This window comes from Pan troglodytes, chromosome 10, assembly GCF_028858775.2.
Source record: "Pan troglodytes isolate AG18354 chromosome 10, NHGRI_mPanTro3-v2.0_pri, whole genome shotgun sequence".
Taxonomy (NCBI): Eukaryota; Metazoa; Chordata; class Mammalia; order Primates; family Hominidae; genus Pan; species Pan troglodytes.
In genome coordinates this window covers 110,358,062-110,382,940 of record NC_072408.2, presented here as the reverse complement: position 1 = coordinate 110,382,940, position 24,879 = coordinate 110,358,062, and the positions used below count along the sequence as shown (strand labels likewise).

The following is a 24,879-nucleotide window of genomic DNA, read 5'->3' as shown; positions in this document are numbered from 1 at the left end:
CTTGGTCAAATCGTAGTTTTAGTTTTAGTTCTTTGAGAAATCTCTATACTATTTTCCACAGGGGTTGTACTAATTTACATTCCCACCAATAGTGTATAAGCATTCCCTTTTCTCTGCATTCTAACATCTGTTATTTTTTGACTTTTATTAATAGTCATTCTAATTGGTGTGAGATGGTATCTCATTGTGGTTTTAATTAGCATTTCTTATGATTAGTGATGTTGAACATTTTTTCATGCCAACAAGGCCTCTTGCATGTCTTTTTTAGAGAAGTGTCTGTTCATGTCCTTTGCCTACTGTTTAATGAGGTTTTCTTTTTTCTTGTTGATTTGTTTGAGTTCCTTATAGATTCAGAATATTAGTCCTTTGCTGCATATATAGTTTGCAAATATTGTCTCCCATTCTGTAGATTGTCTGTTTACTCCATTGATTGTTTCTTCAGCTGTGGTGAAGCTCGTTTAGGTCCCATTCATCTATTTTTGTTCTGTTGCATTTGCTTTTGAGGTCTTAATCATAAATTATATGGCGAGAGGGCTGCATTCAGGGGTGGAGCAGTAGCTTGTGCCCTCTGCCCAGAGCCACCCCAGCTCAGCCTGATAAAGGGCAGGCTCTGCATCCTAGAGGCAGCATTCCTCCGTAAAGCAGCTGCACTTACGTTTTAAATGCTGACCAACGTCCAGAAGAGTTTTTCCTAGGTTTTCTTCTAGGGTTTTTATAGTTTCAGGTATTATATTAATTCTTTAATCTATCTTGAGTTAATTTTTGTATGTGGTGAGAGATAGGAATCTAGTTTCACTCTTTTGCAAATAGCTAGCCAGTTTTCCCAGCATTGTTTGTTGAATAGGGCAGTGTCCTTTCCACATTGTTTATTTTTGCTGACTTTGTTGAAAATTAGTTGGTTGTAGGTATGTGGTTTTATTTCTAGGTTCTCTATTCTGTTCCATTGGTCTATTTTTGCACCAGTACGATGCTGTTTTGGTTACTATAGCCTTGTAGTATAGTTTGAAAACAGGTAATATGATGCTAGCTTTGTTCTTTTGCTTAGGATTGCATCAGCTATTTGGGCTGTTTTTTGGTTCATATGAGTCATAGAACTGTTTTTTCTAATTTTGTGAAAAATAATGTTGGTAATTTGATAGGAATTGCATTGATTTGGTATATTGCTTTAGGCAGGATGGTTATTTTTAAATGATATTGACTTCCAATACAAGAGCATGGGATGCTTTTTTGTTTGTTTGTGTCATCTACAATTTCTTTCATCAGTGTTTTGTCATTCTCCTTGTAGAAGTCTTTTACTTCTTTGTTTAAATATATTCCTAGGTATTTTTTGTATGTGGCTATTATAAATGGGATTGAGTTCTTGCTTTGGTTCTCTTCCTGAATGTTGCTGATATATAGAAATGCAACTGATTTTTGTATGTTCATTTTATATACTGAAACTTTACTGAACTTGTTTATCAAGTCTAGGAGTATTTTGGAGGACACTTGTGGCTTTTCTAGGTATAAGATCATGTCATCAGTGAACATAGATAATTTTACTTCCTTTTTTCCAATTGGATGCATTTTATTTCTTTCTCTTACCTGATTGTTCTGGCTGAGACTTCCAGTAGTGTGTTGAAGAGGAGTGGTGAGACTGGACATCCTTGTCTTGTTCCAGTTCTTAGAGGGAATGCTTCCAGCTTTTATCCATTCAGTATGATGTTTGCTGTGGGTTTGTCATATATGGCTCTTATTATTTTGAGGTATATCCCTTCAATGCCTAGTTTTTTTAGGGTTTTCATCATGAGTGGATGTTGAATTTTATCAAATGCTTTTTTCTCCATTTATTAAGATAATCATATGGTTTTTGTTCTAAATTCTGTTTATGTGGTAAGTCATATTTATTGATTTGTATATGTTGAATCATCCTTGCATTCCTGGAATAAAATCTATTTGATTGTAATAGATTATCTTTTTGATGTGCTATTGGATTCAGTTTGCTAGTATTTTGTTAAGGATCTTAGGATCTATGTTTATCAGGGATATTTGCCTGTAGTTTTCTTTTTTAGTTGTGTCCTTAACAGATTTTGGTATCAGGATAATATGGATTTCATAGAATGAGTTTGGGAGGAATTCTTCTTCCTTGATTTTTTGGAATAGTTTCAGTAAGATTGGTACCAGTCCTTAGTATGTCTGATAAAATTCAGTTGTGAATTTGTCTGGTCCTCATTTTTTTTATTGGTAGATTTTTAAATTACTGATCCAATTTCATTACTCATTATTGGTCTGTTCAGGATTTCCACTTTTCCTGATTCAATCTTGGGAGGTTGTATGTTTCCAGAAATTATCTAGTTTCTCTAGTTTTTCTACTTTGTGTGCATAGAGATGTTCATAGTAGTCTCTAATGATATTTTGCATTTCTGTGGTATCAGTTATAATGTCACCTTTATCATTTATGATTTTTTTTAATCCTCTCTCTCTCTCTCTCTCTCTCTCCTTTTTTGGTTAATCTAGCCAGTGTTCTATCAACTTTGTTAATCCTTTCAAAGAACCAACTTTTCATTTTGTTGATCCTTTGTATGATTTTTTTCATCTTAATTTTATTTAGTTCTGCTTTGGCATTTGTTCGTTTCTTTTCTTCTGCTAACTTTGGGTTTGGTTTGTTCTTGTTTCTCTAGTTCCTTTAGATGAAATGTTAGGTTGTTAATTTGAGATCTTTCTATCTTTTTGATGTAGGCATTTAATGCTATAAACTTTCCCCTTAATACTGCTTTTCCTCTATCCCAGAGGTTTTTGTATGTTGTGACTCTGTTTTCATTTATTTCAAAAAAATTTTTAGAATTCTGCCTTTATATTATTGTTTACCCAGAAGTCATTCAGGAAGAAATTATTTAGTTTCCATGTACTTGTGTGGTTTGGAGATTTTCTGTTGGTATCAATTTCTAATTTTATTCCACTGTGGTTTGAGATGATATTTGATATAATTTTGAATTTTTTGAATGTATTGAGACTTGCTTTATGGTCAAGCATATGGTCAATTGTAGAGAGTGTTCCATGCAAAGGTGAGAAAAATATATATCCTGCAGTCATTCAGTGGAATGTTTTATAGATATCTGTATTAGGTCATTTGGTCAAGAGTCTAGTTTAAGTCCAGAGTTTGCTGATTTTCTGTATTGATGATCTGTTTGGTGCTCTCAGTGGGGTGCTGAAGTCTCCCACTATTGTGTGGCTATTTATCCCTTTTTCCTAGGTCTAGTAGTATTTGTTTTATAAATTTGGGTGCTCCGGTGTTGGGTGTGTATATATTTAGGATAGTTAAATCTTGTTGAATTGAGTCCCTTATTATTATATAATGTCCTTCTTTGTTTTTTGTTGTTGGTTGGTATCTGTTTTATCTGATGTGAGAATATCAACTCCTACTCTTTTTCGTTTTTCATTTGTGTGATACAACTTTTTCTATCCCTTTACTTTGAGCCTGTGGGTGTCTTTACCTGATAAGTGGGTCTCTTGTAGACAGAAGGTGAGTGCTCATTTTTAAAAACAAATTTACCAATCTATATATTTTAAATAGAGCATTTAGGCCATTTATATTTGAGGTTAATATTGATATGTGAGGTTTTTTTTCCTCTCATAATGTTATTAACTAGTTGCTTTGTAGTCTCAGTTTTGTAATTGCTTTATAAGATCTATGAACGTTGTACCTATGTGTGCTTTTATGAGTATTTTCCTTTTGTTTTCATGTTTAGACCTCCTTTGAGCATTTCTTGTAGTTGGTCTAGTGGTGATGAATTCCTTTAGTGTTTGCTTGTCTGGGAAAGACTTTATTTGTCCTTCATTCATGAAGCTAAATTTGGCAGGATATAAAATTCTTGGCTGGCATTTTTTGTTTCCTTCTTTAAAAGGCTAAAAATAATCTCTTCTTGCTTGTAAAGCTTCTGCTGAGATGTCTGCTGTTAATGTGATAGGATGTCCTTTATAGGTGATTTGACACTTCTTTCTAGCTGCCTTTAAGATATTTTCTTTAGCGCTGACCTTGGATAGTCTGACAACTATACACCTTGTTGATTTTTTTTGTGTGTGTGTGTAGTATCTTCCAGGTGTTCTCTGTATTCCTTGTATCTGGATGTCTACATTTCTAGCAAGATCAATAAAATTTTCCTAAATTATTCCCTCAAATGTGTTTTCCAAATTGCTTACTTTTTCTTCTTCTTTCTCAGTAATGCCTATATGTAGTAGATTTGGTTGCTTTAAGTAATCCTAAATATCTCAAAGACTTTGTTCATTTTAAAAAATTATTTTATCTTTATTTTTGTCTGAGTGGGTTAATTTGAAGGACCATTCTTCAAGCTCTGAAATTCTTTCTTCTTCTTGGTCTAGTCTGTTGTTAAAGTTTTCAACTGTATTTTGAAATTCCATTAGTGAGTTTTTCTTTTCCAGAAGCTCTGTGTGAGTTTAAAATCTATCTATCTATCTATCTATCTATCTATCTATCTTGTTTTTCATATCCTGAATTGTTTACCTGGTTTATTGGTTTTGGTTTTCAACTTTGTCTTGGATCTCATTGAGCTCCTTACTATCCATATTTCAAATTCTTTATCATTTGAGAATTGTCATTTCAGTTAGGGTCCATTGCTAAAGAGTTAGTGTGATCCTTTGGAGGTGTGAAAACACCTTTTTTTGGTAATGCTAGAGTTTTTATGCTGATTCTTTCTCATCTGAATGGGCTGTCACTTCTTATTTTTGAGTTTGCTGTCATTTAGATGGGACTTTTAAATTTTTAATTCTTTTTTCCCTTGAGGGTATAACTGTGGTGTATGTTGTGTATGATCATTTGGATTTATTTCTGGGTGTTTTGGGGACCCAACACTCTGTATATGTTCCTTGGTTATGGATAGCTTTAGGGCAGTGGCTTTCTCAAGTGCTGCTTGTTATAGGAATGCACTGGACAAATGAGCAACACACTATCTATTGTGGGACTGGGAGTGTCTAAGGAAGCTTATCTTATGCACTAGCATTATGTCCTTTGGACAGCAGGTTTATAATTTGGTGGTGAGGTTCAATCTCCAGTTCAGTAGGTGGTGCTTAAGAGTAAGAGCTTCCTTGCCCTTGGGTAGCCCAAGGATGAGTGGAGGCACCCACCCTGGGGGCTGGTCGGGGGAGTTCCTGTTGAGATGCACTGAGGTCTCAAGGGTGTACTGGCTCCTCATCCTGGTTAGGCAGGAATGTGATCCATTTTCCTATCATGCCCTTGTTGCAGGGCTTGTGACCTTTAGTATATATAGACATTTTGTGTTAGTCTGTTCTTGCACTGCTATAAAGAAATATCTGAGACTGGGTAATTTATAAGAACTGAGCTTTAATTCATTCACAGTTCTACAGGCTGTACAGGAAGCATAGAGGCATCTGCTTCTGGAGAGGCCTCAGAAAGCTTCCACTCATGGTAGAAGGCAAAAAGGGAAGATGCACATCACATGGCCAGAATAGGAGCAAGAGTGTGAGAGAGGGAGGTGCCACACACCTACAAACAGTCAGATCTCACAAGAACTCACTCACTATCATGAGGACAGAACCAAGCAGATGGTGCTAAACCATTCATGAGAAATCCACCCCTATGATCCAGTCACCTCCCACCAGGTTCCATCTCCAATACTGGGGATTACAATTCAACATGAGATTTGAGTTGGGACTAATACACAGACTATATCAATGTCCTTTGGCTCCTGAATGCTGTGCAACAGAGGTCTGCAAAATGCCCTTCTGGCAGCTACCATTGAAATAGCCTCAAGGCAGAGCCTCTTTTTCTAATCCAGAGCAAGACAACTCTGTGGCTTGTCTGCCCTCTGTTGCTGGTATGCTGCTCTGTGTAGGGAGTGGGAGATGAGCCTCTTTCTTCGTGCAAGTCTGAGCAGCAATGAGCTCACTTTCAGTGGGGGTGCAGTCACCATGAAAAAACATTAAGCAGGCTGTCTCCAAGTGTGGTTTTGCACCAGCCCCCAGTGGGGAAAGACTCTGCTGTGTTCCCAACAGTGATTGGGGGGAGCAGGAGATAACCTCCTCTCCATTTCCATTCCCAGACACTGGTGTCATCCCCTTCAGAGATGAGCACTGCACCTGTGTTTCTTTTGTTCCAAGGGGCATTTTGGCAGGTTGTGTTGCCCCCTACCCTGGGGTGACTTGTGCCAATGGCTTGATCTCCAGGGATCCCACAGCTCCTTATGAACCTGCTGGTCCTCTGTGGTTGCCAAAGTCAGAGTATATTCTGCGGTATATTTGTGGGGGTTGTGGTGATGTGGTGACACAAGGGCTGAGGTTCCTTGAGGAGGGCAGTGGCCCACCATGGGTGCATAATCAGTGTGGCATCTGCTGTCTCAGTGTGAGTCTGAGGGGAGTGTGAGCACACCTGCCCAAGCTGGTCACTTGGTGCTCTATCCCCAGGAAGATCGAAAATTGCCACTGACAGCATTGCCTAGGCCTGCAAGGGCAAAGAGGCTCCCTGACATTTTGGCTGTCAGCAGTTTATCACAGAGGTGAGGGGAGTGGAGAAACACCCCTACCTACCTTTCCCGTGGTATTCCAAGTTCCTTGGGGATCAATCTCTGCCCGACTCTTGCTGCTTTCCTTTTCTGTGCCCCAACTTCTTTCCATGTGCTCTCCAGCAGGTCCTGGATGTCTTCCCTCAGTTTTTCATGTGGATCATGACCTGCTGGAGGATGATAGCCTTGTGGAGCAGAGGTGAGTCACCCCAATAGTCTCAGCTGAAGCTAGTCTAGATTACCTAACAGTCAGTGGACTCCCAGCTGCATGAGTGAGCTAAGATGAGATAGCAGAGTGCCTAGGCCAAACCCTAGCTGAACGCAAATGTCTGAGCAAGAAATGCCTATTTTTGTATCACAAAGAGATTTGGAGACATATTTGTTATGCAGTGAAAACTTACTGATACATAAAATCAGGGAATTTCATTTCTGTTCTACCCCTTAAATGCTAGGCTTGTTTATTGTGCAACTGGGACCACCAAAACAATTCTAGATCTTGTCTAGGGTAGACAAATGATCAATTGGCTGTAGCATATCATGGTAATTGACAAGGGGATCAGAGGACATCTGGGATTAGTCCAGGATACACATTCCTGGGCTAGACCAGAACCAGATTGACCTTGAGGCAGGAGTCCTGGAGATGCACTTAGAGATGATTCACTGCTTTGCTGGACAGAAGTACCCATGAAGACTTACTTGTTCAAGGAACCTGAAGAGCATAGGGATACCCATCAGTAGCACAAACTTGGTACACTAGAAGCCAGGGATTGACTGCTGACTCTTAAAAGAAACCCTCCAGATAGCTTATTCATCAAGCTAATCCAAATTATTTGTTCATTGAAGTAAGGGATCTCACTGCATTGACATATTTTAAGTAGCTTCACAGAAGGGAAGGTGTTATGTCAGAGGCAATGGTTAAAATGTTTTAGGGGTCCGGTTAATGTGAGTCTTTCAATGTAGGGGCCAAAATGATACAGACACACTCTGATACATAATGGTGTGGGACTGATGATGTCCATAGAGAGGTGAGGTGTAGAAGGGAGTCTGAAAAGTAAGCAGTTATTTCATGAGCCCCACTGAGAATTCTGAGGAAGGGCCTATCCCCCTGACGTGGGCTTGCTGAGTCATCTGTTGTTTGGATAAATGGATTTTCAGAAAGTTCCTGAAACAAACAATGCAGTATTTGGATTTTCATCTTCTTGGCAAGAAATTTCTGAAATGGTAAAATCATGTTGGTGCTGAGTGCGGGACAGTAGGGTCGTGTCACTGGAGGCAGTAAGCCATGCTGAGGTAAGGATTTCTGTTCTCTAGAGTCAGCGAAACCTATGTTCTTCCTGTGTGGACTGGGAAATTGCATGACTTCTCTGCATGGCCCCCTTTCACTGGCAGAATGAGGATAATGATAATTCATTTGGCAAAGTGTTGCTGTGAAGACTGAAGGAAAGAGAGCAGGGGATGTGCTAACACAATGGCAGGTATACAGGAAACGATCAATTGATCAGAGTTATTCCCAGATTCCAACGGCCAGAGACTCACACAACTTTAGCAGAAGTTCTGAGGTGTAAGATTTTGGTTATTCCAACCACTAGAATGAGAAAGGGAAGAAAATACAGCAGCCCCAACATGGAACAGACACTCCAGCATCAGTAATTGAGTTTGAAAGGTGTGAGACCCCTGGAAACTGTAAAAAGGTGGAAATTATAATGATGCATTTATAGCTTTACGGAAAGGAACTGTTAGAATAATAAATTGATTTTGCCAGCCCTGACTCAGAAATCTTCCTGCAGCAGAACATATAATCATTACTTGCTTTCAAGCCTACGGAAGGAATGCAGCTGTACTGACCTGCCTTGGACTTCTGACCACCACACTGTAAGGTAATAAATTTGTGTAAGGCACAGATTTGTGGTCATTTGTTTCAGCAGTAACAGGAAACCAAAACAAGAGGAGGCATAATACTTTTTTAAAAGGGAAAGGGGTCTTGAGATCAAAACATTTGAAAAGTCCCAGATCATCTAGTGTAGTAATATCGGCAGAGAGGAGGGAAACAGGATAGTGAGACAAGAAAAGACACACCAGGAGCCAGGTGGCAATGGTGCCTTGGACCTTATCTTCCATTTTTGTAAAGGGTAAGGGTGTAGTTCTTTGTCTTTTTGTTTGTTGTTTGCTTTAAGCAATGCAGTCCTGGAATGGACTGAATGTTTCTGTCCTCCCCAAATTCACACGTTGAAATCCTAACCCTTGGTGGGATGGTATTAGGAGGTGGGGTCTTTGGGAGGTGATTAGGTTATGAGGGTGAAGTCCTTATTAGTGAGATTGCACCCTTATAAGAAAAGGCCTCAGTGAGTCAGCCTGCTGTCCTTCTGCTGTGTGAGTTTACATTGATAAGTTGGATGTCTGCAACCGAAAGACTGCCCTTACCAGAACCTGGTCATGCTGGCACCCTGATCTTGGACTTGCAGCCTCTAGAACCGTGAGAAAGGAATGTTTGTTATTTAAGCTACCCAGTTGATGGTAATTTGCTATGGCAACCCAAACTAACTAAGGCAAACCCTTTCTTCAAACTGGAAGGAAGCCTCATGTACAAAATCCACAAAGCTGGGGCTTGCTCTGGTTCGTGTGAGAATGTCAGGAGCTCCTGCCCCCTCTCCACAGCCACGGAAGAGGCTCCTTGGAGCACAGTGTGAAGACCCCTGCCTTGGGGTCTGAAGTCACATTAGCATTGTAGTGCCTAATAATTCACCCTGGGGGAGAGAGGATTCCAGAGTGATCAAGCAGGGAGATATGCTGGGATAGGGCCTGATCCCATAAGGTAAAAGTCTCAATGAAAATGAGGTGAATAAATCAAGAAGTATTTCAGGTAGCAAGTCAGCCAGATTTGATGTGGATTGAATGATGTGGGTGAGGGAGAAGGATGACTCCCAGTGACCCCTAGATATGCTATTGTGGGTGAAATATGTGAGAACAATGACAGCAGCTAATATTTATTGAGATGGCACCATATACTGTGTACTTTGCAGGCATGATCTTGTTGAATCCTCAAAGTGACTAAGAGGTATGCACTCTTTCACCCCCATAAAGATGAGTCATGGACTTTGCGTATGACTAGCAAATAGCTGAGCCAGATTCCAACATGGGGAGTCACACTCCAGGGCCTGTATTCAACCATTGCTTGTCCTGTTGGTGACTGACCACTGAAACAGATAGTGGCTGTTTCTTCACTGCTTTGGGCTCAGTAGGCCACTTTGAGAATTTAATGAAAGCTATGTATCCTTGTACCAGTAAAATGTACACAGAAACTTATACATGAATTTTGCTTATGGTTTCAAGGAGTTCTGAAGTGAATCCAGGGATCCTTACATTATCCCCAGATTAAGAACTAGTACTTTTGGATAAGTTTTATTATCCTTATTTAATAGATGAAGACACTGAGTCTTGCCAAGGTCAATGGATGTGGCCCATGTGTGCCACACTTGGCTAGCAAGCTGATCTTGCATCCACTGTCTCTTGCTCCATGTGTGCCCCACTTGGCTAGTAAGCATCAGAGCCTGATCTTGCATCCACTGTCTCTGGCTTCAAGCCTCATTTCCCTTCCTTTCTTCCAAGTTTCTTTTCCCTGAAGGTAATAGGTTCTGTTCCACAAGCATTTAGAAATCCAGAATTGTAATCTTTGCTCTGCCACTAATTTGTTTGTGACTTTGGACAAAGTAGTCAACCTTGTAGTTTCCCATCTATAAAATGGGAACATTAATGACCAGTATATTTAACTCATAGAGTTTGAGAAATTATAAAGGGCTTTTATTATTTACATAAATTTACAGTCTAGCCTGCAGATAAAGTCTACATTTTCTATAAATTACTGCAATATATTCAGGAAATTATCTAAAAACTTCAATTGATTTGAAATGTTTTGAGACATTTTTCCCCCTAGTGCTTTAACTGTCTTGAGGCAGTGGTATCATACAAGTAATTAAACAACTTTGAAGCATTCAGAGAGATGATCATGGGAATAATAATAACAATTACACTTGCTGTAAGATATAACATAAAGCTGAGGATCATTCATTCCATTCACTCATTTGCTTATTTATAATTCATTTATTTAATGGATACTCCTGGGCATCAATGACATGCCAAGCATAATGGTATGTGGTGGTGATGCCAACAGTGAACAACAATCACAGGTGTCCATTCATCAGTGAAGAGAGAATGTGGACACCTAGTGTCACACACCTGCTTACTCTTCCATTCCCACCTAACCAGCTTTTGTTACACTTCTCGTGTTGAGATGCTCAGGGATGTCACAGGGCTTTTGAGTCTGCTGTTTTCTCTGCCTTAAACACTCTCTTTGGTGTTGTGTCAGGGTCCCTGAGACCATCCTTAGGCTTAATGATTTGCTAGAACTCACAGGACTCAGAAAAGCTGTCATGCTCAAGGTGGAAATTTCTTACAGTGAAAGGATACAGATTCAAACCAGAAAGGGGAAAAAGCACTTGGGGCAAAGTCCAGGAAAAAACAGGCCCAAGTTTCCAGGTGTCCTCCTCCAGTGGCGTCACATGGGCACACTTCATTCTTCCAGCAATAGTGTGTGACTGCCTGAGTAAAGTGCTACCAACTAGGAATCTCCCCTGAGTGAGTGTCCACAATTTTTAATTGGGGGCCAGTTGCATTGGCATGTAGTACCTGCAGGATTGATGTTGGCTACACAGACTTCAACCTCCTAGAGCAAGAGCAGGCATTCACCATAAATCACACTGTTAACATAAACTATGTGATCAAACTGGTACCGTGTTGCCCAAGGCTTTGGGCATAAAGACACACTCTTATCAGGCAGGGCATTCCAAAGCCTCAGAGCTCTTCTCCCAGGGTCCTTCCTGAAGACAGGCTTTTCCTGAAAATGTGCAGGGTTTGAACAACCCAGGTTTGCTGAGTTAACCTTTGCCTACACAGGCCCCAGCTCGTTGTTTACTTCCTTGGGGATGCCGTCCCTAACTAGGCCAAAATTTTCTAATTTGACTTCTCATAGGGCTCTGTATATAACACTTCTTACAGTGTCAGCTTTAAAACTGCATATGTTATTATGTGTTTAACATCAGTCTCTCTCACTAAATTCTCTCCCTAATGTAGGTAGGGTCTGTTTTTGATCACTATGTACCTCCCGCACCTGTCAAGGGTCTAGGCCTGGCCCACCGTAGGGATAATAGGGACTGAGTCTATGTGTTTTTGAATGAGTAAATAAAGAAAAACCTGAAACGATTAGAATTTACTGTAGATTCTATGAAGGAAATAAACAGAATACCGTGCTAGAGAATGACATTTGGGGTACATGAAAAGATGATATTAAATTAAATCATTGGGGAAGCCCTTTTGCAAAGGAGATCTGAGAGATGAGGAGGAAGTAGACACACACAGAGCCAGGTCAGAATATTCAGGAAGAGGGAAGAGCAAGCACAAAGGCCTGGACAGGCTGGATCCATTCTGGGAACAGAGAGGACATTAAGGTTCCTGGAGTACCATGAGTGAAGGGGACAGTGAGTTAAAACAGAAGTGGGAGAAGTCTTTTAGTTCACAAGAAGGACTTGGGATTTCATTCTATGTGCAATGGGAAGCTAGGTTTTAATGAAGGAAGTGATGTCAATTGATTTATATTTTTAAACATTTTTCTTAGTTGCTATGAAATAATAGATTGGAAGGGTCAAGAGTGGAATCGGGGATGGGCCAGTCGGGAGGATTTGGTGACAGTCTAGCAAGTGATGACCAGTCTAGCAAGAGATGGCATGGGATGGACTAGGGGGCTGGCAGTGGAAATGGAGAGTACAGGACTGATCTAAAACATATTTTGGAGTCAGAACTCACCACTTGATGGAGGGATAGCAAAAAAATAGAGGAATTCTATAGCGCAATGTGTGTATCCTTGGAGTAAATGTGTCAGATGTTGAAGTCAAGCAAGGCCAATTTAACATTTTCAATCATTTTCTAATGTTAAAATGAAATTGGCAGACAGTTCAGAATGAATTCTTAAAGAAGACAAAAGCTTATGTTAGGCTTTTTGGTTTTGAGTCACTTCCAGCTTAGTGCTTTAGCAATCTTAGTTTGGGTTCTTCAAGGAGCAGCTTGGGGAAATTCTTAGTTTTGGAGGTGGTCCCAGGAAACACGGGTAGGGAAATGGGGAAGGGGAGACAGGATGGGAAGTGTCCATCATTAAGCAGTTTAGTGTTTTGGGTATCTGGGGCTGGATCCTGCCAGGGAACCCAGTTGTTTGGGAATCTCAGCCCAGGTTTGGGGGGCTAGGGCATATATACCTCAACTCCAGTCCAACACTGCTTGAGGGACACTCCTGGGGGCTTTTGTTCCTCAGCACATCACCTTGTCATGTGGCCCAGGCAGAGTAGGCTCTGGTGACCAGAGGAGACCTCCAGGCAAATACGTGCAGATGTTAGCAACTGGGAGTGGTAAGTCCCATATGGTGTGGCCTGGACAACAATATCTGCTATGCAGAGGAAATAACATCAGCAGTTAATCAAATGCTCTGTAAACAGAATGTACTGTGGCTTTCTCTCAAAGGATTAGATAATTGCACACGTGAACACTCATAAATTAATTTCTGAGCTTTTTTGAGTTAAAAAAGCTTTTGGACATATTTTCTGTGGTTTCTAAACCTTGTGTCCTCTAATGAGCTCAAACGTTCTTCCTATTATTTTATTTTTCTCCTTGCATGGTTCTGGATGAATTCAAATAGTTTCTTGGAATTGAAGATTGTTTCATTTCCTCTTGGACACTGTACTAGTTTCCTAGGACTGTTGGAACAGATTACCACAAATCTAGTGGCTTAAAGGAAAGCAAATTTATTCTTTCACAGTTCTGGAGGCTATTCAGAAGTCAAGGTGTTGGCAGGGCCACACTCCCTCCAAAGGCTCTGTGGGAGGATCCTTCCTTGCTTCTTCCAGGCCTTTTTTTTTTTTTTCTGCATAACTACAATCTCTGCATCCATCTTTAGATGGCCTTCTCCTCTTCTCCCTCTGTCTTTTCTCTGTGTGTCTCTTCTAAGGACACTTACCATTGGACTGAGGACCCATCTGGTCAATCAAGGATGATCTCATCTTAAGATCTTTAACTTAATTACGACTGCAAAGATGCTTTGTCCAAATAAGGTCACATTCACAGGCTCTGGGGATTAGAACAGGGACATGTCTTTTTGGGGGATGCCATTCAACCCATACAGAACCTGTGAAGATTGTTAGTTTGAACCCTCTGACAAGAGTACTCATCTAAATGTAGCTAATGAACATTTTTGAAGACCGATTTGCATGATCTCTCCATAACCAGGTTAATTCTACTAGATTGCTCCCTTTCTGTCCTTCCTCAGAACAATTGCTCCAAAAAATAGGTTGGCATTTTACATACAGAAGAAGCAGCCTCTGAGAAAGTAACACTCAAAGCCAACTTCCTGAAGAATTATTTTGCTGACATGGTTTCTTGAGTTATTGCCTTGATATTCCTTATGACTAAGCCCCAATTTTCAGTCTATGATATTTCAGTGTCAAGTGATGTGCCATGAGAAGTTCATGGCTTGGCAGAAATAACAAAATAATATTACGTATCATCTTTGAGTGCTTATACTGGTCCAGACAATAAGAAATCAAGGAAGGTATGAATATCTCCATTTTCAGATGAAGAGCAAAACTCAGAGAGGTCATGTAACTTTGACATAGGAATTTTAATGTGTGACAGTCAGGCTTTGAACCCGGGGGGGGGGGTGACTCCAAAGCTTGTGTTCTTCCCACTATTACATGCTGTATCTGAAGGCAATACAGGACACTCTGTCAGAGTATGTCTTTTATTGATGGTAGCAGATCCTGCTGGTACTCCATCCACATCCCTGGATCTTGCCACATCAGCGTAGGGGACTGACTTACAACTGCTCTATCTGTGTCTTTCTGCACCGTAGCTTTCTCCCAAGCTGATAAGGGCTGCTCTCCTGCACACAGGACAGGTGAGAAGTGTGGAAGTGGAGTGGGGTGGGGTGGCAGGTGGGGGTGAGGTAGAGGGCAGGAGAGGGGATTAACCACACCCTCCTAGTAGTTCTCAACCAATGACTGGTGAGAGTTGATGTATGAACACCTTCGCTCTCTGGAGGTATAATTCTGAAATGCATGTTCTACACCAGGGCTTCTTAAGCCTCCACGTGCATACAAACACTTGGGGTTTTGTTCAAAATTCTGATTTGGTAGGTCTAGGGTGGCACATGAGCTTTGATGTTTCTAACCACATCTCAGGAGATGCCCGTGCTGCTAGTCTGCTTTGTATCAGAGCTACTCAAAGTGTGATCCTTGGATCAGCAGCATTGGCAGGCCCTGGGGGCTTGGTGAAAATGTCAATTCCTGGGCTTCAATATAGACCTACTGATATGGTTTGGCTGTGTCCCCACCCAAATCTCATCTTGAATTTCCACATGTTGTAGGAGACCCGGTGGGAGGTAATTGAATCATGGGGGCAGGTCTTTCCCATGCTGTTCTCGTGATAGTGAATAAGTCTCATGAGATCTGATGGTTGTATAAAGAGGAGTTCCCCTGCACAAGCTCCCTCTCTGCCTGCTGCCATCCATGTAAGACGTGACTTGCTCCTTCTTGCCTTCCACCATGATTGTGAGGCCTCCCCAGCCACGTGAAACTGTAAGTCCATTAAACCTCTTTTTTCCCCCAGTCTTGGATATGTCTTTATTAGCAACATGGAAATGGACTAATACACCTACTGAATCAGAATCTCTGAGGGTGGGACCCAGGAACCCGTGCTTTAACAAGTTGCCCAGGTGATTCTCATGCTCACGCAAATCTGAGAAGCTCTACCCTGCTATTTTCCAGAGATTCCCTGCAGGGTGAAGCCTACCATGACAGGGGGCTTGAAAAACACTCTGTTTTGCCTACCGTCCTTTCCCAGGCTCACTTCCCAGATCCCCTAAGGATATTTCACATTACCTCCCTGATATGGTTTGGCTCTGTGTCCCCACCCACATCTCATGTCAAATTGTAATTCCCAGTGTTGGAGATGGGGCCTGCTGGAAGGTGACTGGATCATTGGCATGGTTTCTAACAGTTTAGTAGCCTCCCCCTAGTGCTGTCTTGCGATAGAGTTCTCAGGAGATCTGGTTGTTTGAAAGCGTGTAGCACCTTCCCCTTCTCTCTCTCTTTCTTGCTGGACATTTGAAAATGTGCCTGTTTCCCCTTCACCTTTTGCCATAATTGTAAGTTTTCTGGGGCCTCTTCAGAAGCAGAAGCCTGTACAGCCCATAGAACCATAAGCTGATTAAACCTCTTTTTTTTTTTAATAAATTACCCAGTCTCAGATAGTTCTTTATAGCAGTGTGAAAACAAACTAATGCACCCCCAAATGGACTATTTGCCCTTAAACCCTGGTCTCAGGGTTGGCTTCTGGAGAACTCAAACTGGGAGAGCAGTTTATTAGTTTGCATAATTATTGGTCTTTAGCATGTTTAAGCTTTGCTTAAATGCTTTTGGCTGACTAGCACAAACCTTTTATTTTTAACTCTTGGGCTACAAGCCGGACATCATCCCTTTTCTCCCCACCACCTGGTTTTCAGTTTTTCCCCTTTTCTTTCCAGGCTACTCTTATATTTATATTGGCCAAATGTCATTTATATCTGGGGTAGGAAAAGCATAGTGCCCTGATTTTGTTAACATAGTTTTTTGGAACCCACCATGCCCATTTGCTTATGGATTGTCTATAGCTGCTTTGGAGCTCTATCCACAGAACTGAGTCTTTAAGAGAGATCACATGGTCTGCAAAGTCAAAACTTTCCTCTCTGGTTCTTTATAGGAAGGTTTGCTGATCCATGACCTATATAAAAATAGGTGACTGGCTTTAACCCACTTCTCAGCCCTCCTGCCACCCCACCTAGGCTAGTCTGTTTCTGAGACTTCCTTCTGAGGGATTTGCTGGTTCTCTCCTCCCTCAAACTGGTGCAAAGGAAAGAGCAGTGGATAAGGTGTTGGGATACCTGGACTGAGTCCTGGGTCTGTCCCTTTCCAGCTGGGGGATCTTGGGAAAGTGACTTCCCTGGAACTCCTCTGTCTCCTCTGGTAAAATGAAGATCAGCATTGTCCAAACTTCACTGATCATAGGAACCATCTGGGCACTTACTAAAAACAGATTCCCAGGCTCTACTTCTGAACACAGTGAGCAGGTGGGGCTGGGGTGGGGACTGGGAGGCGGCACATTTGCCAAGCATCAGGGGGAATTTAGGAAACTGACTCAAACGATTTCTAACGAACTTTGGATGCTAAAATACTATGGTCTTATAAATAACACTAATGAAATTGTTTTTTTCCTGTGGGTATACAATGTTGCTGGTGAAGAAGGTTGAGATTTGATGGTCTCTTTGAACCTTTCAGGAGGAGGATGGGAAAAATCTTTTCTGGAAGTTGGAATGCTTCCTTGTAGACTGTGTTGCTCAGAGAAGCTGTTTCCTTGTTTTAAGGGCTGCAGTACTATTAGGACCATCTCCAGGGGAGGACGGATAACTAAGTGAGCCTGAGAGTCCTATGCCTTCTTATACTAATACTTCTCCAAACCTTCATTTTTGCTGTTAGAAAGAGAAAAGGTAGGATTCGACCAGTGGCTCTCAACCAGGGGTGGTTTTTGCTCTCCAGGGGATATTTGGCAATGTCTGGAGACTTTTGGTTTTCAAACTGAGAGGAGGAATGCTACCGGCATCTAGTGGATGGAGGCTACAAATGTTTAACGCCCTGCAATGCACAGGACAGTCCCCGCGACAAAGAATTACTCAGCTCCTGATATGGTCAGGCTTTGTGTCCCCACCCACATCTCATCTTGAATTGTAATCCCCAGGTGTTAAGGGAGAGACCTGTTGGGAAGGGATTGGAACATGGGGCTGGTTTCCCCCATGCTGTTCTCATGATAGTGAGTGAGTTCTCATAAGATCTGATGGTTTTATAAGGCAGTTTTCCCTGCTCTTGCTTGTTCTCTCTTGCCTGTTGCCACATAAGATATGCCTCTTCCCTTTCCACCATGAGTATAAGTTTCCTGAGGCCTCCCCAGCCATGTGGAACTGTGAGTCAATGAAACCTCTTTTCTTTATAAATTACTCAGTCTTGGGTATGTCTTTATAGCAGTGTGAAAATGGACTAATAACAGCCTCAAATATCAATAGTGCCAAGGTTGAGAAACTCTGGATTAGACCCATGTGCTCACCAGTGACATTTGTGAGGGTGTAAATGGACCCAGTATTTGTACCAAATACCCAGTATTTCTACCTCAAGCATTGTCTCTAGGGTGAAAATGTCCCAAATTTCATTTGATCCCCATAGAGATATTTCCTTTTCACCATTCCCTTGTAGCAAGTACTCACTTCTCTTGTGAAACCAATTAAATTTTACAGGAATTAATTATTTGTCTTTTGTTCCTATCAACTATGGCTTCCTAAAGTCAGTATTGATGAAAATTCCTTTTGTGTTTTTTGTTTTTAATAAATAGATTTGATAGCATCACCAAGTTTATTCTCAGACAGGCTTAAAGGGAAAACTCAAGGAGTTTCAATGCTCTCTGACTAACAGGGGAAACAGAGCCACTTATATCAAAGTGAGGTTACAGAGCAAAGCTGGAGAGGTTACAGATAGTGAGTCAGTCTTCATATCACCAGTGTTCACACTACAATTTAAATGAGCAAACCTAATTTTCTACAGCATGTCACCTAACTAATATAAGTTCCTATAACAAACACAGAGTGAGTAAATGCAATTTCTCATAACAAAATGCAAACAAGCAAACCTCAAGGTCAAGGTTCATGCCATAAGAGATCACAATAAACAGTTTAAGTTAAAAAAAAAGTCAACATATCACAGAAGTGTTTCTTGCGAATAAATGAGCCAAGGCTCAATTTCTTGATGACTGGATAAAAAAGTCTGTATAAATCTCACTTGAAGGAATCATCACCCTAACTAGACTAAGGTGATTCTCTTCCTCCTCCTCCTTCTACTTCTTTTCTTTTCTCTTCTTCTTCTTGTCATCTTATTATTTTATTATTATTGTTATCGTTATTAGTTTGAGACAGAGTCTTGCTCTGTCACCCAGGCTGGAGTGTAGTAGCAAGATCTTGGCTCACTGCAACCTTCACCTCCTGGGTTCAAGTGATTCTCCTGTCTCAGCCTCCTGAGTAGCTGGGACTACAGGTGCACGTCATCATCTCCAGCTAATTTTTGTGTTTTTAGTAGATATGGGGTTTTGCCATGTTGACCAGGCTGGTCTTGAACTCCTGACCTCAAGTGATCCATCTGCCTTGGCCTCCCAAAGTGCTGGGATTACAGGCATGAGTCACCAAGCCCAGCCTTTAATATTATTTTTTGAGAGACAGGGTCTTGCTCTATCACTCAGTCTGGAGTGCTGTGGCATGATTATGGCTCACTGCAGCCTCGAACTCCTAGCCTCAAGCAGTTCTACTGTCTCAGCCTTCCAAAGCATTAGGATTACAGATGTGCACCACCATGCCAAAGCATATTCTTATTATTTTAACTATGTCTGAAAGAATAAACAGTTATAAATATCTACAGAAAATGTTGAAAAAGAAGAGTAATAGACACTTGCCTGCTTAGATATAAAATATATTATAGAGCCATGACAACTAAGATATATGGTATTGAAATCAGAATCAACAATTCCTGAAATAGATTCTTCACTTATGATCAAGAAAGAAAAAGAAGTGGAGAAACAAGCAAGGGATTGATTTCTAAATACTTAGAAGAGAAGTTATTCAGGAAAAAGTAAAGCTATAACAGCTAACATCATACTGTAATAAAAATAAGTTCTTAGGTATTCTATTTTAAATATAAAAATAACACTATAAGTGATAGAACAAATTGTACATAAATATGTAACTGATTCTAGACATTGGATTTCTAAGAATAAAAAAAGTGAAAGAAAACTATAGATAATCCTCATTGTAAATATAATTAAGGGCAAAAATTGAAAAAACATTGCTTGCAACAGATATAACAAGGGCTAATATCCATAATATGTAAATTAATAAGACATAATAAGAAAGCAACAACATCCTAATAGAAATATGAGGCAAGATACATATAATTTACAAATATAATACCATGTTATTTGATACATATGATGTTTTCTGAAAAACGTACAAAAGGCTAACTTTTTTAGCTATCAAAGAAATAGAAATAATAATGAGATAATTTTTCAACTATAAAATTTTGGGCAAAGTTTTAAAGATAATTATGATTTTAGCAAAGATGTAATAAATGTATGTGCTTGCACTTGGCATAAATGTAAATTGTAACTACCTTTTTGGAATCCAATTCATCAGCAGAGGCTTGTATCAAGAATCTCAATGAAATGAAGAAAATTTGACCCAGTTGTTAATTATGCAAAGATGCTTATATCAAGTTTATTCCTAATAGCAAAAAAGAGAAGAGTAAATGTTAAAAATATGGAAATGATGAAATATATAAACAGTATATTAGGACGATGGAATACTCTACAAATATTGAAAGAGTATTTCATGAGCTTTGAGACAGTTTTAACAGGAAAAGTTACCACTCAAAACTTAGGACTCCATGACTTTGAGTATAGTTGTATTCTGAATTAAGTGAATATATTCTTTTTGCATGTTTATATGTTTATACAAAAGTAGACGAATGGATGTAGGCACAACTGAAAGAAAAGGAAATTCGTTAAAATATTAATATTGTATTAATGGATGAAATTATAGGTGATTTGAAAGTTCTTTTTTATATTTTTCATTACCTTTGTTACTTGCAAATATTTATTATATTTATATGTAATAAAAGGAGTAGTTTCAAAAAGAAAACTCTGATATCTTAGAGCCATGGAGTTACTAGAATATAATTTCTGACAGGGAACTTTACCATTTTTGAGGTGGAAAAACTGAGACTCAAAGAGTGTGGTTGCAGCCTAAAGTAAAACAGGCTGTCAGCAGCACATGAGAAATAGCTTTAAAACAAAGAAAGGAACAGGCAAAAGTGCTTGTTAGGGCCTCGTCAGCCATCTGAACGAACAGCGGCTGACAACTCCAAGAGTCTGTAATTTGTATGAATGTCATTTGTATAGATGTCTGGAAGATTGGTATATCAAATGATCTATTGGGTAGTAATTTAAAAAAATGACTGCCATTGTGAGTGAAAAGCTGGGTTTTAACATTGATCTACCATGTTCAGAAAATCCACTTAAGCACTACCTTTTTAAAACACCACTTTTAATTTATCAATTGTTTGATAGGTTTTAACTGACAAGTTTCTTCTTCCCTTACCTCCCTTTATCCTCTCTTCCTTTCTTCCTCTCTGCCTTTCTTCAGCAACATATAAAGAAAGTCATCTATCTGTCAGGCACCGTACTAGAAACCAGGGACTCTAGAATGACAGAGACATGAAAACAATCTGCACACACACAAACAAGTGCATGTAAAGCTGGTGAAGTCTGAACAAACTCTGTGGGTTGCATTCATGTCAGTTTCCTGGTTTTGATCATGTGCTGTAGTGATGTAAGATGCTACCATTGCGGAAGTCTGAGACACGCATGGGACCTCCCTGCACATTTTTAAATAAAACTTCTAATGTATCTACAATTGTTTAAAAATAAAAAGTTGAGGAAAAAAATAACAAACCAAACCAACCCAACCTAATAAGTACTGTAAAAGATGTATACACAATGTGATAGAAATAGAGAAGGAAGGACTAACTCTGTGAGACCTTATAGATCTTCATAGAATAAAAAATGAAAACACATAAAGGGTTTAGAAGCTCATAAAGTCTGAACAGTGACACTTAGTAACATAGATATTTTAGAATTGGAAGTGTTTTTGAAGTTCAGCAAGAGTTGGAAAATCAAGTTTATGGATGAATTGACAGGTCCATAGAGGTGAGGTGACCTGAAGTGAGACTAGCTCGGGTCATGACATTTTCCAGGTGGTGTGGCAGGAAGTGACTTTGTTGTGAGAACTCAGATTTTTTTCTTGGGCTTTTGGATCCTCAGAAGTCCAAACTGGTTCTCCCCACTGTTCCAAGATGCATGTTCACAGAATGCCCACCACGAGGTGGCAGTAGAACATAAGCCATCCCCATCAAAATTACACTGAGGATGTGTGGTTGGAGATGGAGTCATTTCCACATATCTTTAATTGTATACGTTAATCACGACTGTTATGCTCATATGTTATGTTCATTATAAAATATGCCCCAAATCTAAATATTAAAAGTTGATGCAAAGATGAAGTAAGCAATTCACATGTGATGTCTTCATTCTATCAATAGCTACTATCTTCAGGCAGAATATGTACTTATTCTGTTCATAGTTCATAATTAAAGAGAGTGGATGTATGTCCTTATTTCAAATGGCCTTTTCATAATTTTACCTTTTTGAGCTCTATTTATGTCGAGTTTCATTAGATGGTCATTGTTTTTATCTAAATCGTGGCTGATTAGTACTTGGAGGAGTGGCATTTAATATAATTAGTTTGAATTATATTCAATTGCTATCTTTTAAATATAAAAACTGAGCAAATATTGACAGTTTCATGTAGTTTAACCTGTAGCTGCCTTATTTGCGTTATCTTCAGTCCGCATTTTCTTTGGCAGAATTCTTTTTTAAACACTTGTCCATTTTGGAAGAACTGATTAATTTTATGTTAATTAGGTAGCAAAGGGCTATCTAAGCAAAGGGCTGCGGCACCTCCACGTTGGGGAGCTCTTGCTCCTCACTCAGGATTCCTCACTTACCTGGTGTGACCACAGACCCCTGACGCAGGCCCCAGGCCAGAGCCCAGTGTCAATTCCGATTAGTAAAACCTTATTTTTTTCATCATATTTTCAAGTAAAAATACATATAAACTGTTTGAACAAGATTTTCTTGCAATGCAGTGGATTATCTTACTGTCTAACTTGCTCATTTTACAAATGAAGAAATAGGCCACGAGAAGCCTATTACCTTAGTTTCACACAACACTGAGCCATGTTGCACCATGTGACACCACACTAGCACTCTCCATTGTACACTCAAGGTGGGGAAGGGGAGAGAGCTTTAAAAAAATCCCAGTCTTGGATTCGCTGTTAGAGACCTGTGTTGTCACAGTGTGCAAATCTTATTTCATTGTCTCCAGAATTCTGGAAACCTTCAGTTCCACACTGAAATTGGAGAGTTTGGAATGTGGTACCTTTTACTATTCCTGCCTTGGAAGAACTTCGTGCTTAAGGAAAAACCTCCTGCGTTCTTTCAGCCCCTGAAGCAGATCACATATCTTTCCCCCTGTCTAGCTTATAAACTACTTGAAGGCAGTAACCATGTCTAATTTGTTTTTCTATTCCCTCAGTGGTTGGTTCAATGCCTGGCACACAGAAGGTTGTTTAATAAAATGTTTACTGAGTTGGATGGAATTTCCATGTAAGACATTTAAATTTAGGCAATCACGACCTGATTGAAGATTGTATTTGTATAGGTATAGTAGGACACTATTCAGGGCTTTCCTGAGTTATAGCTCTCAGCTCGGTCCAATAGAACTTTCTACAATAATGGAAATGTTCTGTATCTGAGCTGTTCAATGCATTAGCTACTAGCCACAAATGTCTGCGGAGCCCTTGAAATATGGCTAGTGAGACTGAGAAATTTAATCTTTATTTAGTTTAAATGTAAATAGCCATTATGTAGCCAGTGACTACCTCATTAGACATGGGAAGGAAACATATTGTTTGCTTTGACCCTACTGAGTTTTTGGCTGGGGACCCTGTAACAAAAGACAGATTAACAAAAGAAAAGCATACATACATTTATTTAATGGAAGTTTTATATGACACTGGAGCCTTCATAAGGAAATGAAGACCCAAAGAAGTGGTTAAGTCTGAGTGTTTTTATGCCAGGTTTGATGAAGACTGGAGAGTCATGGAAGAATGTGGTTGGATAAAGGTACAAGCTAAGGGTAATAGACTGGAGGAAACTTAGCAAGGCCTGTTCATCATCTCCGTGTCCCTGTGTCTTTGGAGACAAAGATGTTCCTTTTCTCTGGGCATAAGGAGGGTACTTCTCATGTGAGGGTTTTATAGCCTGCATTAGGGGAGGGTCAGAAAATCTTTCCTTCACCTGCTGTTTCTCAAATTCCTTCAGCTTAAAACATTTTATATGCCAAAGTGCCATATTTTGGGACAGCATGTCCTAACCCCTGTCATTCAGTTGGAAAATATAGATGATAAAGTATTAAGTTTTAGTATCTTCAAGCTTCAACGTCTTTCATTTTTTTTCTACAATGACTTCCATCAAAACACCTGATCCTTTTTGTAACTTCTCACCATCAGGCGACTGAAGTTCTATTTTTCCCCATTTTCTTGTATCTTTTAAGATTCCCAGGAAATATTCTTTCTGCTAAGTGTTTATTTTGCTCAACCTGTCATCTAAGCAACCAAATTACACACAACATAAAAGCAACCACAAAAGGAGTGATAATTAAAAAACAGAATTGATCCTATCATCCCCTTAGGGAAGATGTGCCCTGGATCCTTTCAGAGGGAACACTGACAGGACCATTTGTCCAGACACTCGAGCTCAATGAAACAATATTGGTTTTTCCATAAGGACAAATCTGTAACCTCATTTTCAAAAAATCTATATAATTTACTTTGCCACTTAAAGAAGTTAGTATTGAATCATTACATGCTGAGTTTCCGAGATTCAATTCCTTGGCTATGTGGTCACCAGTTTAACTCCTACCTATTCTTCAGTGATTGGCGTCACTCCCTAGGATACTTTCTCTCAGTGTTTAAACTTCTCTCAGGGTTATCATGAAGGCAAAATAATGCACAAAAACCACCCACTTAATATCTGAAATATAGAAAGTGCTCAACTAATATTAGTTGTCTCTATTCCTAAACTAGAGGCATTCTGTCCAGATGGAGAGTCTGAACCATAGTGGAGTTCATTAAATTGAGCTTTGGGATTAAGACTGAAGGCCAAGTCATACAGAGAGGAAATAATTCCAAGGTTGGGAGCAGTCCAAGGTGGGTACTGTGAGTGGTCTGAATGTGGAATATAGAATGATGCAGCAGAAGTGGTTCAGGACTGATCTGGGAAAGAGAAGAGAGTGCTATAGGTACATTATCATCCAGAGCTACCTGAGTGGCAATTTAAGGGACCGGTGGAGGATCATTGGGCCAGTTTCTTTATTGCTGAGCAAGGTAACACCTAAACCATCAATGCATTTTTTCTGTTACATTTTAGTCTTTGCCATAGACTTATTAACGTTTACAAATTTGGAAGAATATTTTATTGCACATTTTATTAAGTTGTATATTTTCCCTCTTAAATAGTTTTTTCCCCT

The 24,879-nt window shown here is 39.8% G+C and overlaps 1 long non-coding RNA gene across 4 annotated transcripts in view; it reads right to left on the bottom strand.

The window, feature by feature from the left end:
* LOC104001668 (uncharacterized) overlaps nucleotides 1–22,634 on the bottom strand; it is a 31,243-nt gene extending 8,609 nt beyond the window's left edge. The window contains exons 1-5 of one of the 4 annotated variants that reach the window (XR_002938860.3): nucleotides 22,503–22,634; nucleotides 20,830–20,929; nucleotides 19,844–19,953; nucleotides 12,815–13,002; nucleotides 6,538–6,682 (exon numbers count right to left, since the gene is read on the bottom strand). This is a non-coding gene — a long non-coding RNA (uncharacterized LOC104001668). The remainder of the gene's footprint in view (nucleotides 1–6,537; nucleotides 6,683–12,814; nucleotides 13,003–19,843; nucleotides 19,954–20,829; nucleotides 20,930–22,502) is intronic. The other 3 variants (XR_001708236.4, XR_010148136.1, XR_010148137.1) reach the window with 3 other exon arrangements.
* Between the last annotated feature and the right edge of the window lie 2,245 nt (nucleotides 22,635–24,879).